The 16257-nt window shown below is 39.3% G+C and overlaps 1 protein-coding gene across 6 annotated transcripts in view; it reads left to right on the forward strand.

The window, feature by feature from the left end:
• The first annotated feature begins 439 nt into the window (after nucleotides 1–439).
• Nucleotides 440–16257, forward strand: part of CDK17 (cyclin dependent kinase 17) — a 96529-nt gene continuing 80711 nt past the window's right edge. The window contains exons 1-2 of one of the 6 annotated variants that reach the window (XM_074827010.1): nucleotides 440–857; nucleotides 1578–1653. The gene's annotated coding sequence lies outside the window, so the exon portion shown is untranslated. Of the gene's footprint in view, nucleotides 858–944; nucleotides 964–1577; nucleotides 1654–9854; nucleotides 9898–16257 lie in introns of those variants that run through there. The other 5 variants (XM_074827009.1, XM_074827012.1, XM_074827015.1 and 2 more) reach the window with 5 other exon arrangements.

Raw genomic sequence — 16257 nt, forward strand, 5'->3', positions numbered from 1 at the left:
CCTGGGGGAGCCTCTGCCGGGGAAATCCGCTTCCTCCGCCGGGTGGGGGAGGTTGCGCAGGGCCGCTGAGGAGGGAGCAGCAGCGCCCCGCTCGGCTCCGCTCGGTTCGGCTCGGCCCGGCCCGGCCCAGCCAGGCGGGATCCCCCCCTCGGGGAGGGCGGCCCGGGGAAGGGCTGCGGCGGGAGCCCCTAGCCCCTCCCCCGCCACCGCCCGGGGCATTCCCCGCGGCGCCGCTCCCGCGCTCCGCCCTCAGTCCCCCGTCCCCCCCGCCCCCCGCCGCCGGGCCGGGCCGCTCCCCGCGCAGCCACCGGCTCAGACGGCGTCGTGGCCGCCGCGGCCGCTAGGTGTCGCCGGCGCCCGGGCCTCCCCCGCGGCCCCTCCTGCGCTCCGGCTGCCGGCGGGGCTGTCTCAGGGCGAGCCGCCGCGCTGCGAGCGGGCGGAGGCGTCAGCCCGCAGCGGAGACGCGCAGCCCGGCCCGGCCCGGCTCGGCCCTTCCCTGCGCATCCCCGCGGCCCGGCCCGCCCGACGCGAGGCCACCCGGGCCGCTCTCGGCACCGCCAGCGGCCGGCCGGGCGGCTCCCGAGCACGGCCTGCGGCCGCTCTCCGGCGGCGGCGGGGAGCCGCGGCGAGGCGAAGGCTGCGGCGGGGGGGAGCAGCCATGTTGGAGCGGGGAATAAAGTGACTTTCCTCGGGGAGGGAGCGCGGCCGGCGGCCCGGCGGAGGCGGCGGCTCTTGGGGCAGCGAGGGGAGGGGGAGTCTCGGCTCCTGGCGGCCGGATACCGCTCCTGGGCGGAGGAGGAGGGGAACGAGAGGGGGAGAGGAACCGCCCACGGACCCACGGAGCTTCGGAGCGGCTGGTGAGTTGTGGCTGCTCATTGTCTCCTGGCCCCGGGGTGCGGGTCCGGCCCGCGGGGGCCGCAGGGAGCCCTTGGCCTGCATGTGCGTGGGACGTCGCGGGGGGCGGTGAGCTGAAAACGTGGCCCCGGAGGAGGGGGGAAGGTGATGGGAGCTGGGGCGGGGAGTGGGAGGGCGCCCCGCGAGAGGGCCGAGGGGTGCTCAGGGAGCCCTCGGCGGGGGGGCGGGGGGCGGCAGGGCCGCTCCGCGCCCCCGGGCAGGGCCAGGCCGGGCCGGGGAGGGCTGCGGGGGATTTCCGCTGCCCGGTGGCGGCTGGGAGCGGCTCAGCGGCGGCCGCGGCAGCTCCGGGGAGCTGAGCCCCGTCTGCGGGGGAAGCCGAGGGAAGCCGGGCCCGAGGGTTGAGCCGGGGCTTGCAGCCGGGGAGCAGAGCGGGATTTTTTGGCGATCCTATCTATGTTCGTAACCGTCCTTTCCCCACCGCCTCCTCCCTTTCAAACAAGGCTGCTATCTCCTGACAGCTCTTCTCCTCGCAGCCTCCGCACGTATGACACATTCGCTCCCTATTGCAGGTCTCCCCCCCCCCACGCGCACCCAAAATACGTAGGTTTCTGTGCGTGGCATGAGAGTTTTTGTGCCCTGAGCTTCGAGTTCGCAGATGACAGGATACGTGAGCATTTGCTGACCCTGAACTTCTGTGAACTCCTCCCTCCCCTTCCTTTCAGATATGTAATGGCTTGAGTCCAGTGGGAGCAAAATGGTTCTTCTCTCGCAAGGACGGGGCAAATGAGGTGGCATTAGGTATATTTTATATTTCATGGAAATTTACTACGCCTACCAGTTCCAATACCGTGTTCATAGGAGTGGATTAGCTGCTGCGTTAGAAGAATGCTGACCTTGATCCCCTTTGTCTCCTGCAACAATTTGGGTAGCTGGCTGGAGTTGTGTTAAACTCATTGCTGTCTTTGGCACTTTGGTAATGGTCGGTATTATGGGTATTGTGAGGGAAATGGGGCTGAGGTATATCATAGTCCAAACTAAATAATTTAAAAAGCATCTGTTTCCTTTTTTTTTTTTTTTAAATGGTGAATAATTTACATGTGTTTTCTTCTTTTTGTAATTTAACAGAAGATCAGTAGCAATTTTCTTGTAGCTATCATGGCATAGATATGAGGAGAGGAAGCCTGGTTTGACATTCTTTCATTCCCCTTCCTCCCTCCTTTTTTAATTGTATTAATTGAGCTGGAAACTAGCTGACCAAAGGTTAAATACTCGGAAGATGTGGGGCAGAAGAAAACATATATGAAATTAGACTTAGTACCAAATTCAGGTTTGTTTTCTTACTAGAATTAGGTAAAAGTGAAGTAGGTGATCTGGTATTTTATGCACTTACGATGTTAAATAAATTGACATACTGCTTTATTGTAGGAATTCTATATCCTCATACGCAGCTCTTGTTTTTTATATCTGCACTCAATAAGTGATGTGAGAGAGACTTGTTTTGAATAATTAACACAAAAGTAACAGATATGAAAACATGAAATAGTATGTTTGAAATGCATAGTGAAATATTTCCTTAAAAATTACCTATACTTGAAAGAACAACCTGAATTTACTTCTCGAACATAGAGAAACCATTATAATGTTAACTTGGCATTCAAAGGGCCACTTAAATTTGAAAGATGAAAGCATCTTTTTTGATGGCATTAGTTAAATACTGCTTTGACAATAATGAGTCTGGCTTACAAAAATCTTCAGGAAGGATAAGGCAGTGAAGTTCATACCTTGGATTTGCATATTGTGTGGTGTAGCCCTGTGTTTACCCGGGATGGAGCTCTACACAAATCAGTAGGTGGGGTCTGCCTACATTCACACCGAAGAGTTTGCAAATTGGAGCCTGTGTTGTCTGAAACAAATTATAGTTTGAAAGTGGCGAGTCATTTATTTTAAGCTTGGCTGAGGATGTAGTGCATTAATTGATCTTTTTAATATGTAAAATGCCACTGATGTGTAGCAAAATGCTTGATTTATAATTCCAAATATAATTAGATTGAGAACAACTGAAAACCAGAACAGAGCTGTGTTTCTCCCCTGAATAGCTCTGGCTTCAATTTCTGCCTAATACTGCAGTGTGAAAATTTGATATAGCTTATGACATGGATGTTAAGGTGTTCTGTATGCCTGTGTTATTGTTACAATGTGGAGCTCTTCCAGTAAAACTATGCAGAATTTTTTGAATGGCTTACACACAAAGTCTTCTAATTTCTTAAGTGACTACCTGCTGCTAAAAGGAAAAAAAAAATTTCACTAGTCTCAATAAGTTTTGGTTCAGTACAGTATATTTGAGTAATTGCACCTAAAAAGTGCAGTTGGGAAAGGCTTCGCTGGAGACTGATTCAATGAACAGTCTGTATTAAAACCTTTCTGGGAATTTGCTTTTTACCCTCTTTTCACATTTAATGGAAGCTATTGACATTTCATGTACTGATCAGCTTTTATTTGTGGGCCAAGAAAGCTAATCAGCTGCACTTTAAAAAGGTGTATGTCCTAGTTGTGTCCTTATTGAATGTGTAATCTGGTGTGATGTTAAAATGGACAAGATCATGTCTAAAAATCAAGCTCAATAATAATAAAGTTTTTCTAGTGTAAACCCACTAAATGTTGCCTGCAGTTCTTAAGTTACAGGTATCTTAAGAACTTAGCTGCATGCGTTTTAATGCTTGCTTTTTTTTATTTTTACAGCAAGCTTTGGATATGTGTCTACTGAGGCAGCTGGACACCACTGTAATCAGTGGCACTTTAGAATTTGATATAAAACACTACTCCACAATGAGTAAAAGCATGTAAAAATGCTTTTAAAATGCCAAATGTTTCCTTGACAGTTATGCTTCACATCTATAGAACAAACTAAACCAGTGTATGGCTAGTAATCACTGTCTTTTTTGCAATGCACATAATTAAAGCAATGACTGTTTCCTTTTGAGTGTAAGAACTGGAAACTTTTTTTGTGCCTGTTCACATACTGATGTAGAGACTTATCTTACTTGGATGTTAGAGGTAAAAGCATTTTATCTTTAAATATCTTGATCACTAGACAGTAATTCTCATTTACTTTTTAAAAACCTTTAAAAGGTCTAAGACTAGGGGGCTTTTTAATAAACCTACTAAATGTTTTATATCCTGCTGTGTATACCTTTCAGGGCCTAGTAACATTTTTCCCCGTGAAGTGGGGAAGAGCAGATGCTGCTTCCTGCAGAAATGCTAGCTTCCCAGAAATGTCCACTAATGGTGTGGGATGTTTTCTTTTTCCTGTGTATTTTGTGAAGAGTCATGATACACTTTTGACAGCTTTTCTCTGAAGAGTGAGAGTTAATGCTTTTTTAGACAAATGACTGTTTATAATTCTGTATTGAATACAAATCCATACATGCACACTCTTAACTAACCTGATGGATTGGCAATTCTTCCAGGGTTGTTGGTTTCCTGAACTTGTTTTAGCAGCAACGACAACTCGAGAGTTCAGTAGAACTGGCTAATTAGAACATCTACAAACAGCAGTTTAAACCTCAAGTAAACCTCAACCACTGATGTTGATAGTCACAAGGAATAAACAAAACTGTAACTTGAGCTAGTTTGCTAGCTCTTGGAGGACAAGCACATAAAAAAAAAAGCAGTTCTTTACTTCTGTGATCTGGTTATATGGAAAGCAGTAACCTTAATGGATGAATAGATCAGGTAATTTGCATCAGACCAGTTCTTGATACATCAGTCCTTGGATAATAAGGCTTTTGCTGCTTCCTTGGAGATCATTATACCCTATATCTGACTGTATTATAAAATACCATAGACACACTGATATGGGAACTCATTGTAACTTTGTGCTTTACTGGCATATTTGGCCTTTTGTGGTCTAGTGCCTGTTTTTAAATGTTTAGAAGTTTCTTACAGTGGGGAACATTAGGTTATCAAGGGTGCTATGTGTAAGCACGAATGTTAGAGAAAAAAATGTGAGTAGCATTGTTAAAAAATGCAGCATAAGAAGAAATGACTATCAAATCACATTTTAATTTTTCATGTGGTGGGGCAGAATTAGGCATAATGATTTTAAGGAAAGGGAAAATACCAACTTTATAACATTTTAAATAAATACTAAAAGACTTCTCTTGAATTTCGGGTCAATTTTCTGCTTGCTTATTTCTGTAATACCTTGAAAATACAGTAAGCTGAAGAACAGTATTCTCCTAGGTTTTCTTTATGACCTTTTTTCCTTTTTTTTTTTTTGTCTTCTCTGGAACAACTAATTGTACATATATTATGATGAACAAGGCTGTGTTGTTATACCGGAACAAAGAAACGACATGTCTTGCATTTACACTCCTAGCTGCAGTTCTTGCCTGTCTTTGTATTTTAGGTTGGACTTGCTAGGTATCTTGCATAAGTGAATGTTACTCTGTGCCCTCTAATCCTGTTTCATTTAATTATAATCTATACCCTGTAATTGTACTCCTTTCTCTGACTGCTGCTGTTTTCAAGGCTTGGTAGAGTTGCATGACGGTCTCTTCGTTTTTAACATCTGCACTTTGTCAGCTTCACTAAGGATGCTTTTAGTTTGTGTTGAAGTTGGCAGGATCGTGACTTTTTCTGTGCTCAGTGGATTAGGGCATTTTGCAGGCATGTAGCTGTACTGATATGCTTATATCATAACAAACTGACATAACCTGCATAGTCTTCTTTCAGAAATGTCTCTTTCCAATTATTTCTGAATTCCTACTCTTACCTTACTGATATGGAAGTATCTTGATTTGTTTGCATTTTGTTCAGGTATGTGCAAGATGTTTTTATACAGTAGTCATTAAAGGTAACATTTAATGAGGTTTACAGCAATGGGTGCTTATTGGTGTTCACTAAAATGAAGATCTTTGGGAAATACAGATCACTGAGAGCGATCAAAGAATATTACTCATCAGCAAACCCACTGCACTGTAAGTGAGGGAAAACTGTTTGGGTTAAAAAGTTACAGTGACCTATATGAGTAAAGAAGCCAGTTCACAATGTAAAGAAGTTGAAGTTAAGTGAATATGATTGATAAGCAGAAGACAGTGGTGAGGAAAACCTGTGCTGTCGTGGACTATGGCAATAAAGCAAGGTGTGTTTTAGGAGGAAAATGAGTTCTAACAAAGCCATTACCCTGTTAGAAATGCAAAAGAAATGTTAGCATGATCTTCAGAAGAGGTTGATGTTCATTAAATACTGCTATGTTCAGAAGTCAACCAGATGACACTCATATATGGTGCTCTGAGACACTTTCGAAGAGAACCTCATGGTGTTAAACAGCTGCCATTGAAGTTGTATGGTAAGAATTGTAAAAGTTCATACAGCACTTTCTTGAGTGTTAATGCAGATCGTGTTTTTCAGTATGTCTCAGAACACTAAGAAGGTATGTCATTTTAGCACAACTTAAGGTTTCTTTCAGTGGTTTTACAAGTTAGCAATATGCATAGTAATGGGTATTGACAGAGCAGGAGTTTAAGTAAAGGAAATAACTGTTGTTCAGCATGTATTTCTAGAAGACTTCTTATACAATTAACTTCTGGTTCTCTTGATAAGATTAAAGACTGTGGTGTAATATTGTTGATGCTGCAGACAGGCTTCTCTGAAACCTTTTACTTGGCTGTTACATGACATTTTGATTAAGGAACTAAAACGATAGATCAGGTGTCTATGTATGAAATGGTTTTAAACCTGGCAGATAATGTGGTTCAAGTGGTTAACTATAAATAGTTGCCGTTACGTAACTGTGTGTATGATGAGGGCTCCTCATCGTCAAAGTACGTTTGTGAAGGAGCACTGGGAAACCTGCTCAGTGCCTGCTGTTGTGCATTGTCGCTAATGAAGTGAAAGCCAGTGAAAATTGATGATCCTTTTTGTAGCTCCCAGAAAATTGGGAAAACAATAGATACTGCAGAACAGGTCATTAGTGCAAGGTGGATGCTTGAAAAAATGGCAGTTTCCTGACTGTTTACTTGATGTGGCATTTTATATCAGGCTTTAAAAGATTGAATACAGTATCTTAACTTTTTAAATAAATTAATGATATATTTTGTAATTAGAACAAACCAAATATAAGCAGCTATCAATATTAGCTTTTAGTTTAGGAATTTATTTTGTAAATATTTGAAATATTTTCTCATGTATAATACAGACCAGATATTAAGTGTTGATCTGCATTCAGTATGTGGATTTTAGAGAAAGCTTTTATTTTTAAAAATATAATTAATAATTCAATAATATACAAGAGGGGGAGAATCAGTAATGAAATAATAGATTATATTTTATTATATTTCCACCAGTTTTTTGTATATCTTGAAGCAAAGTTGAATTTCTAAATGCAGAATTCATAAACATTCTGTGTAGGCCAAAAAAGTTGTGCTCATATATACATTTAACTGGGGAAAATTAAAAGCCATTTTTTTAGTCGTCCTTAAGTTACTGCAAGTGCAGCTTCCTCTGTTCTTTCTCTCTTCGTCAAGATCTGGTTGTCATAAACAGCAGTAGAGTATTTACATACACAGGAGGCTTGTTTCCTTCATAAGTACTATTTGGTCTTAAAGCTCTGTCATAAATATCTTACTAAATTGTTTAAGTGTCTGCTTGTAAAATGAGAAACTATTTCATAATTCACCTTATTTATCTTTGCTCTGAAAACTAAGTACAAAACTTGAGTCTTCCTGTATGACTCTGGGAGACTAAGCTTGGGCTGTGAATAACTTTGTTGCTCCACGAGCAGTTTAAGCTGGCATAGCTTTGGCACTATTGCGTACAGCCGTGGTTGTTTTTCCCTTTGCTGGCTGCTGCTCTCATCCCTACAGTCCTGCCTTGTACCTTGTGACCATTTGACTATGTCAGGGAACAGATGGAGGTTATAATAGGCATTTGGGTTCAACTTTACTTTTGTTTTCACACATAAATAATAGTCACTTTTTGCAGAATCAATGGAAAAACAACAGTTTGTAATTACTTTTTTAAATATCCTGAGCAGATGGGAGGGGAAACTTCCTGTCCTACAGAGAGGAAAGGAGGTCCTCAACTGCTAAATATATCGAACATATATTCTGTGCTAAAGTCTTTTTAAAACAGCAGCTCAGAAACTTAGTTTTGTATTGAATAAGAAGAGACAGTGGGGAAATAATTACTGATAAATCTGATAAAATATACTCTTAATTTTAAATATGGGTACATCTTTGAGATGGGAGTTATGAAAGGAAATAGGATTTTTGGTGTGGAAATTGTTAGTGTTGGAGGAAAGAAATTAGGGAAACTGAAAAGAATATTTTTTTCTTGAAAATAATATTTAAAACCTGAACTACATAAGCTGAAATTGAGCTATGGTAGGAGATAAAAAAATTTTGGAATAGGCAACAATTAAAAACATTCCAATAACTAGAGTGGTCACATTTTAAGGAGGCCCAGTATGGGAGTTGTGCAGGGTTCTTGTTTTTTCTGAAGAAGTGATCACCTCAGGGGAGACAAGATGAGATTTTTTGCTTCATTGAAGCTACAGTTAGGATTTAAATCACTGAAATTTACACTGAGTGTTCTTGAGAATAATGTCCTGTACAATACTCTGATAAAGCAGTTTTGGAGTCAAGTCCACAAGTTTAAGCTTCTCCATAGTATTTCATTTTGTTTGTCAATATGATTCAGTAGGTTATGGCAGAGAAGTAAAATATTTTAAAGCTTATGCTATTTACCTTCAGGATTAAACAAGATAAACAGCTTACAGTGTTCCCATTTGCAGAAGTCACAGTATTTTTAAACCTGCTGCCTGTAATTCTGGGTTGTTTATCAGGGAATGCAGTTAACCTAAATGTTTTATTGTGGCTTGTTTCTGATACATCTCAATAGAATTCTCAAAAGCAAATGTTTGATCCATAAGCCAAAAAACAGCTTTAAAATTATTTAGGCAGAAGAAGGCCCTTTGTTATTAAGCATGCTCTTTTTGTTTTCTGGACAGCACAGGAGAAACAACATAATGGTGTATAGCTCAGTAGGTATATGCTTTTCTTCTTGAATTATGCAGTTTTAGTATTTTAGGAACGATATGAAGTAGATTATGAGTTCTGAAGGTATGGATTTGATATGCTTTGGTAAGTAAGCTCATTTACTGCATTTTAAGATGTGTTTGATTTTAGTTTGTGTATAAATGTGAAGTGTTGGAGTGTCGTTAACAAAGTGTTCTGAACCTGCTTCCTTTAAAATGGGCTCTTTTTTTTCAGTGGCCTTACATAATAGGAGTTTTGATTTCCTGGTATTTGTGAATATTACTGGTAGTGAAAGAGGTAGACATTAGTTGAAGGATTTAAGTCATAAGTTCTTTGTCATTGTTAAAAGTTATTTTGGGAATGAATGGATAGCCAGTGATGATTTGCACCTGTAGCTGCGTCTTAACAAAATACCTATATTCTTTTTAATCATCTGTTTCTAGGCGTGGGTAGATAAAACCTGGGTGTGGGGTTTTTTTTTTTTAGCAAAGAATTCATTCACATCTAAAATACAAAATTGTGCTAGATTGACTGATTTGGGGTTTGCTTTTTAAATTTTTTTTTTTTTAAATGCTCATCTCTACGTCCTCAGTAGAGAGAAACAGGTTCAGAGGGTAATCCAAAGATCTTAATATAGAGCTGTGTCTCTGTCCACGTTTACCTTGGAGGGAGCCCATCACAGTCATTGTTTTTGTATTACAGCATTACAGTTTAAGCTGAATTAAGCGCTTGCTTCAGAATAATTTTTGCTGCATCAGTAAACTGAATAGGTTTCCGCTACTATCTGGGAAGTACTGGAGGGAAGAGAGATGGTGGGAATTACATGGATGATGGTGAAGAAGGAAGAGATGGTGACTGGGGGTGGAGCCAAGCATTTTCTTACTGGTGGGAAACTGTTAATTGACCCCAGAACTGGTATGAAACTTTCTCCTCAGGTCTCGGGTGCCTAAAGATGAATAGTGTGAATCCCGCCTTGCAACTTATGCAATTGGATCTTTAATATGTAAGCAAGAAGACGTGCAGATTTTTCTTTATTCTTCACTTCTGCTTGCAGGTGCTTAGTGTGAATTAAAATTCCAGTCATGTGAGTAGTACTGATATTTTAATATTGAAATAGGTTGCTGAATGATCTGTTTTCATTTTATGTCTCATGGCAATTTCAGAAACTAGGGTTGCATGGACAAATAAAAATTATCTGGGTTTTTTTTTGTATTATGAGAACCTGGCTCTTAGAATATATACACTCCATGATCAAATAAGCCTAGTGAAGAACTGAGCACATACTACACCTGCAGTTGATGCTCATGATTGTCTTTTTAAGGACATTACACTGCCTTAAGGTAGTTGTAAGTGTACATCTTTGCATGATTGGATTGTCATATCTGCTCATGGTAACTGAAATTGTATCTTAATTCAGAGTTTGTTTTTTGTTTTTTCTTGGAAGCTAGGATGTGGGATCTCTGTTTTACTTGTATATTGAGAATTGCTTTCTTGGGTTGGTTGACATTATTTTCCAAGTTTTATGCAAGTTTAGATAACCTATTGATGTTGTTTTAGGATGTAACTGCAACAAGTTGTGGGTAGTGACATGGGCTAATTTTCATGGAAAGTAGTGCATCACTAACTAAAGAAGTAGGTAGGGATGGATTATGTCAATTTTTGATTGCCTTACTTGAGGCTTCTTTAAGATGCTAATCTTTAGGATGCAAGTGCTGAGGATGTTTTGAAAAATCAGCCTTAACAGTGTTGGCTGCAGAGGCATGTTAACAAAAATACCTGGACAGTGTCTGAAAACCTAGTGGCATATATTTTGGTAAACATTTCTAAGAAACAACTGGAGGAAAAGCAAAGATGGTGTATCTATAAAATCTGGTAAGTCAGCTTTGACTAACACAATAAGATAGTTTTCCCTTTTCTATGGCTAAGTGGTGTCTTGCTCTCAGTCTTTTTATGCCAATGCAAATGAATCTATCCTGCACTATTAACCTACATTAATGCTTTACATCTCAGTCTAGCTAATCGCACTGGTACCTTTTCCAGTTGTACGTCAGATAGAACTAACACATACGTAACCTCACAGCTTCCAGACAGGCCTGACACACAGACTTGGAGAGCAGTCATGTTGACTGTCTTCTACAGGGAATATTCTCTTAACTACATTGGGTATACAGAACTTCCAGTGGTACAGTATTAAAAAAAAAAAAAAAAGTCTTTGTCACTTAAGAAGGAAAAAAAACTTCAAACCTCAGATAAAGCACAGGAAGCAAAATTGTTGACAGAGAAAATTCCTTTTCTGTATAGTCACTTTTATGAGAAGAGCCACACCCCAAAGGTAATATATTTAACTGTTAGTGGATCCTAGTGACATAATAGAATTTTTTTCCCTTGTATTCAGAGATTTAAAAGGGATAAAGAAAATTACATAGGTTAATATCCTTTCAAAGTTACTTTTGGTAGTTGCCACGTTATTTGTGTTATGTTCTTATTTAAAAGTATTTGTCCCTCTCTGATCATAAGAGGCTTCAGAAAAGTAACATGTTTCATTTTGTGCAAAAGTAGATGTTTATGATGGTCCTTTCATTTTGTTTAACTCCTGACAAAGCTCCTTCCACAAGCCTTGTGCACAAGCCTTGCTTTTTCTGCTAGGTAGTAATAGTATTCTAGTTGGACTGAGTTATCATGGCTCTTTATCATAAAGTCTACGAAGCGTTTTCATTAAGCAGTCTGAAATACAGAGAAGCTGCACTGTGTTTTACAGCGTAAAGGTGAACTTTTATTTTTAATAAAGTCCCTTTCATCTCCTTGGATGCGTAGCTTTGCTGTGGTTTTGAAACAAACCTTAGGGTTAGCAGTGGTTTTGTTGGGTTACTACCCAACAAAAAAAAAAGGGGGAGGACAAATTCAGGAGTCAGAAGTGAGGGACAGAGTGCAGAGCTAGGACCATTCTGGCATGCTGCATTCAGAATCGGATATTACTGGAGTGCGTTCTTGTGAAATATTAGGAATCTGGTGGGGTTTTTGTTTTCTTTTTAAGCCAGAGGAAGGCCCAGGGGTTGTCTTAGGGCTTTGCCGTCTGTGCTATCAACAATATTTTGATCTAAAAAGTCAGACATCTGTGTTTATGTAGTGAAACACAGTGTATGTAAATCTGCTCTTAGATCCCTGTACTGCGGGTTTTCTTTGAGAGATGCTGCATATAGTGTTATTCATGATATGTGCTGATTATTTATTCTAAGGATAATTAAACGTTTTGAACTTTAGGAGGCCATGGGGATGTATCCAGCTATCCTTTTTTTTTTTTTTTTTTTTAAATTCCAGTCATGAAATGCTGTGGATTGAATAATATAATGTTGTAGAAAGGCTAGAGGTGATTACTGGATGATGCTCAAACCCATGCTCTGCAGCATCAAAAGTTTTATGACAGAGGAGATTGAATTGAGGCTAAGAAATATTTAGGGTCTCCTAACACTTGTGGTGATACTAGTTTTTATTGACCAGCACTTCAGCAGAACACTGTTCACTTCTGCACCTCTGTACCTGTGAATGGAGGAGTGCTGATCTCAGAACTATGCTAGGAAATGCCTTGTACCACTACTCTTTTTTTTTTTTTTAATACCTTGAAGCTTTATGTGTGTGAAAGTTAAATACTGGGGATTTCATTAATAAGGTTTAAACCTCCTAAAGGCAAAAAGCAGTCTTTCTCCGTAATTTCCAATATAGTTTTGTTATCTTTTTTTATCCATCAGTATTTTGGGAAGTGCTGTGTTTCCTAAAAAATGTTAGTAGGGAGCATCACAAGAGGCATTTGTTGTTGGTCATTTTTATATGCATAAATCTTCACAGCTTATCTGTTTTTTGTCCTTGTCTTTTTTAGGAATTTGGATGTTACTAGACATTAATATTTGAATTTAAATTCTAGCTTTTTTTTTTAAAAAAAAAAGAATTTCAGATATGTTTTTTTTAGGAGCCCTTAGAATAGTTTTAATCTGCCTTGCTCATCAGATGGCAAAGCTGATGTTTTTGGTGTTATGTCAAGCATCCAAGATCACTGAGTGGCAAAGTGGTGAAGTTAGAGAATCTTATTCTCAGCCCAGGTTTTCCTTGCTCTTTTCTGTCTTTCCTACATACATGGTGTAGAAAACTATTTACTCAAATAATTCTGTGAGATCAGCTGTAAGAAGTTGTATTGCTGTAATAAAGATTGAAACTTGTAGCTTCTGATCTGTAACTTCACTGGCTTAATTTTTTATTTGACTTTTAAAAAATATTAATTTTAAAAGGATACTGACATTTCAGTATGCAATAATACAATATTTAGGGCTTTTTTTTTTTTACAGTATAACACAGTGTGCAATACGTACTTTAATATTATTCATAGTTCCTCTTTGGAACTCTGCTGGTGTGTATGCTTTTAATACTATTGGTGAAGGCTGGAGTCTTCATCTGAAATTTATGTATTTTAAACTAACTTTAAAATTGATTATTGTATTTCTTACACTTCACGTAATTTCCTAGAATGAGAAAGCTATGTTTGAAAACAATAGTAAATTGCCCTTTAGAATTATTTAATTCTGTATCATTTTGAGACAGTATTTAGAGACAGCCTGTTTATTCTCTTGAAGTTTTTTTAGACGTTGAATTTTTTTTAAAAAGTGGTGTGCAATCTAACTCTTAAATTCAAATTAATAAAGAGAGAAAACATCTATATTAAATCTTAATTACATTCACAGAAAATAGAAAGGCAGGTGATGGATAGAAGAACATTATGACCTTGTAGAAAACAGAAGGTACTTAGGATTATAATAAGCATTAGTATGCTTTCTGTACCATAGGCCTTTGTATATTTTGTTTAATTGTATATCTATGTTTATATTTTGTGTATATTTTGTCTGGAATTAACTTTAATAAATGTGACCTATTTTCAGATTGTTTGACTTCTGGACTATGGAAAATTTTGCTTATGGTATATTTGGAACTGTTTTTACTTGAAAGATGCAAGAGAAGTTTCAAGTATTTCTTTAGTGAAAAATTCACATACATTGAGAGGAGGAGATTGCAATTTCATGGCTGGCTGAAATTTGTATATAGCAAATGAGATGTAAAGAAATGCAACCATATTTTCTTCACACATTCAAGAGCATGTTCTGTAAGCAATTTCTGCAGTTACTTTTGTTGCGCACTTCATGATTAGTTAATGTACACTGGGCATGTTATAAATGCATGTCTGGTATATCAGAATATGATTTATACTGTGTAAATCATAAATACTTTATTCAGTATTTTCACTGCTCATTACACAGAATTGTCTAGCAGCACTTGAGAGAGTAAATGAATTCTCTTAAGACCTAAACGCTGTCATCAGCAATATCTACGTGTTTACATTCTTCACTGCATGGGCTGTACATGGACTACTTTTTGAAATAATCCAGTGTATGAATAAATAATATTCAGGTCTGTCGTGCTAAAGTAGAAATTTAATACAAGCACTAAATCAACTAAAAGTAGTGCTCTTTTTTATTAGTAAAACTGTCTCTCAATTTACACATCCTGTCTCAAAACAGCAGTATTAATCATTTAGTAGGGTTAAAAGAGAAAGTTGCTTTTTAACAACTCTTTGTAATTATTCAAAATTAATTGTTTATTTAAAAGGGAGAAGTGAATTTTCTTTATCTGAAATGGTGTACAATGCTAATATTAGCCTGACCTGTAGCATGTGATGTATTGTTTATCAAAATGATGCACTATAATTTAGGATCATTTCATGAAAATAGCAGTATCTTCAAGGTGTTTTTATTTATACAATCAGATCAACATATATAATCTGAGTTAAAAACAAAGTTTGAGGCTTTTTAATAAAAGGTTGTGCCTCTCTAGGAGTACAGGTATCTAGGAGTGGCATTCCTGTCCTAGGGGGTGTGAGGCTGACAGGGGTTGGGGCACGGGTTGGGACGGAGCTCTTCGTAGCATGACTGCGCCAGGAAGAGTTGACGTGACCACCATTGCTCCCCTTCTTATGGCTCCAGCGGGTGCATTCTTTAATGATAAAACCAGCTTGCTACCTCAAAGCTCAGAAAATCATCTTAAATTGCTGCATTAATTATCTTCTTTCTAAGACCAATATTCAGTAAACTTCTGTGTTCCTGTTTCTGTCTGTATTCTCACTAACTTGGTCATTTGGTCTTCTTAGTCAGCAGACATACAGTCTATAAGAACTTTATGTTGGTACCAAGATAAAGGTTTCTGTTTCTAGGGAAGAGAATAGGTTGAGAATTTTGTGAGCTACAGAGGAATGAATGTTCATTTGCAGGGTGAATATTTCACATGTTCATGCTGTGTCTGATCTAAGGATAAAAAGATGTTGTGGTTTAAGAGCAAAAAAGCTTTGAAGTGACCGTGAGTTTACTGTCACCTCCAAAAGTCACTACTGACTAGATTATATACCAATATGGACAGGATCTTTTTGTGGTAAGATATTTCCTTGGTTAGCTCTACCTGTCCATACAAAAGCCTGCGTGTCCTGACATTCACTTTTAGTTCATAAAGTTGTAATGTGAGGCGCAAACAAAAACTTTGCTTTAGTACTCTAAAAGGGTTCTTGAACTGCAGATTTGTGCCTGGCATTATCCCCTGCTATTCTACACATCCAGCAGAAAAACTGAGTGTAAGCAAGCTCTGGTGGCACTGGTAAATGTGTTTATATATAGTCTGGATAGATTCGTGTGTATTCAGTACCAGCCTGCTCTGAAGCTGAACAAACTTGAGTAAATTCTTTTTTTTCCCCCTGTCACACTGTACATGAGGTTGAAAATAAAGGAGGACTTTTGAAAAAGTAGACTGGAAATGGCATGCATAACACTAATTCCACTTGCTTTAGCCTTGTCCCCACGGTGTGTTTTCCATGCAAGGTAGTGGTCATGAGGCTGGAGTAGAAAGATGGCCTCTTCCATCACCTGGTGCTCCAGGGCAGCTTTCCTGCTCTGCAGACTTCACCAAAGGAGAATTTCCACAATAGGGCTGCAAACAGGGTGGTAAATATGCAGTGCTTTTCTCTCTCTGGGTGGTAGCTTAATTTAATGCCATTGAGAGGAGTTCGTGATTAGTCATCTCTTTCTCTTACTAAAGTTATTTGCTGTGAAGCTATCTGCTGTATATGCTCATTGACCTAAGGATTAATGTGTTGAACTGCTGTTCATCAAACATGTACGTTCCAAAAAATCACACTTTTCAATTTGTCCTCCAAGATGCTCTGTGAAGTACACGTAGTGTTTACATAATGAAGGGAGATGGTTAGGCCTTTCAGTTGGCTTGATGACTAAATTAGGTAATTCTCTCCGAGGTTACTTTGACACTGGTCATAAATTAA

Source organism: Strix aluco, chromosome 5 (assembly GCF_031877795.1).
Source record: "Strix aluco isolate bStrAlu1 chromosome 5, bStrAlu1.hap1, whole genome shotgun sequence".
Taxonomy (NCBI): Eukaryota; Metazoa; Chordata; class Aves; order Strigiformes; family Strigidae; genus Strix; species Strix aluco.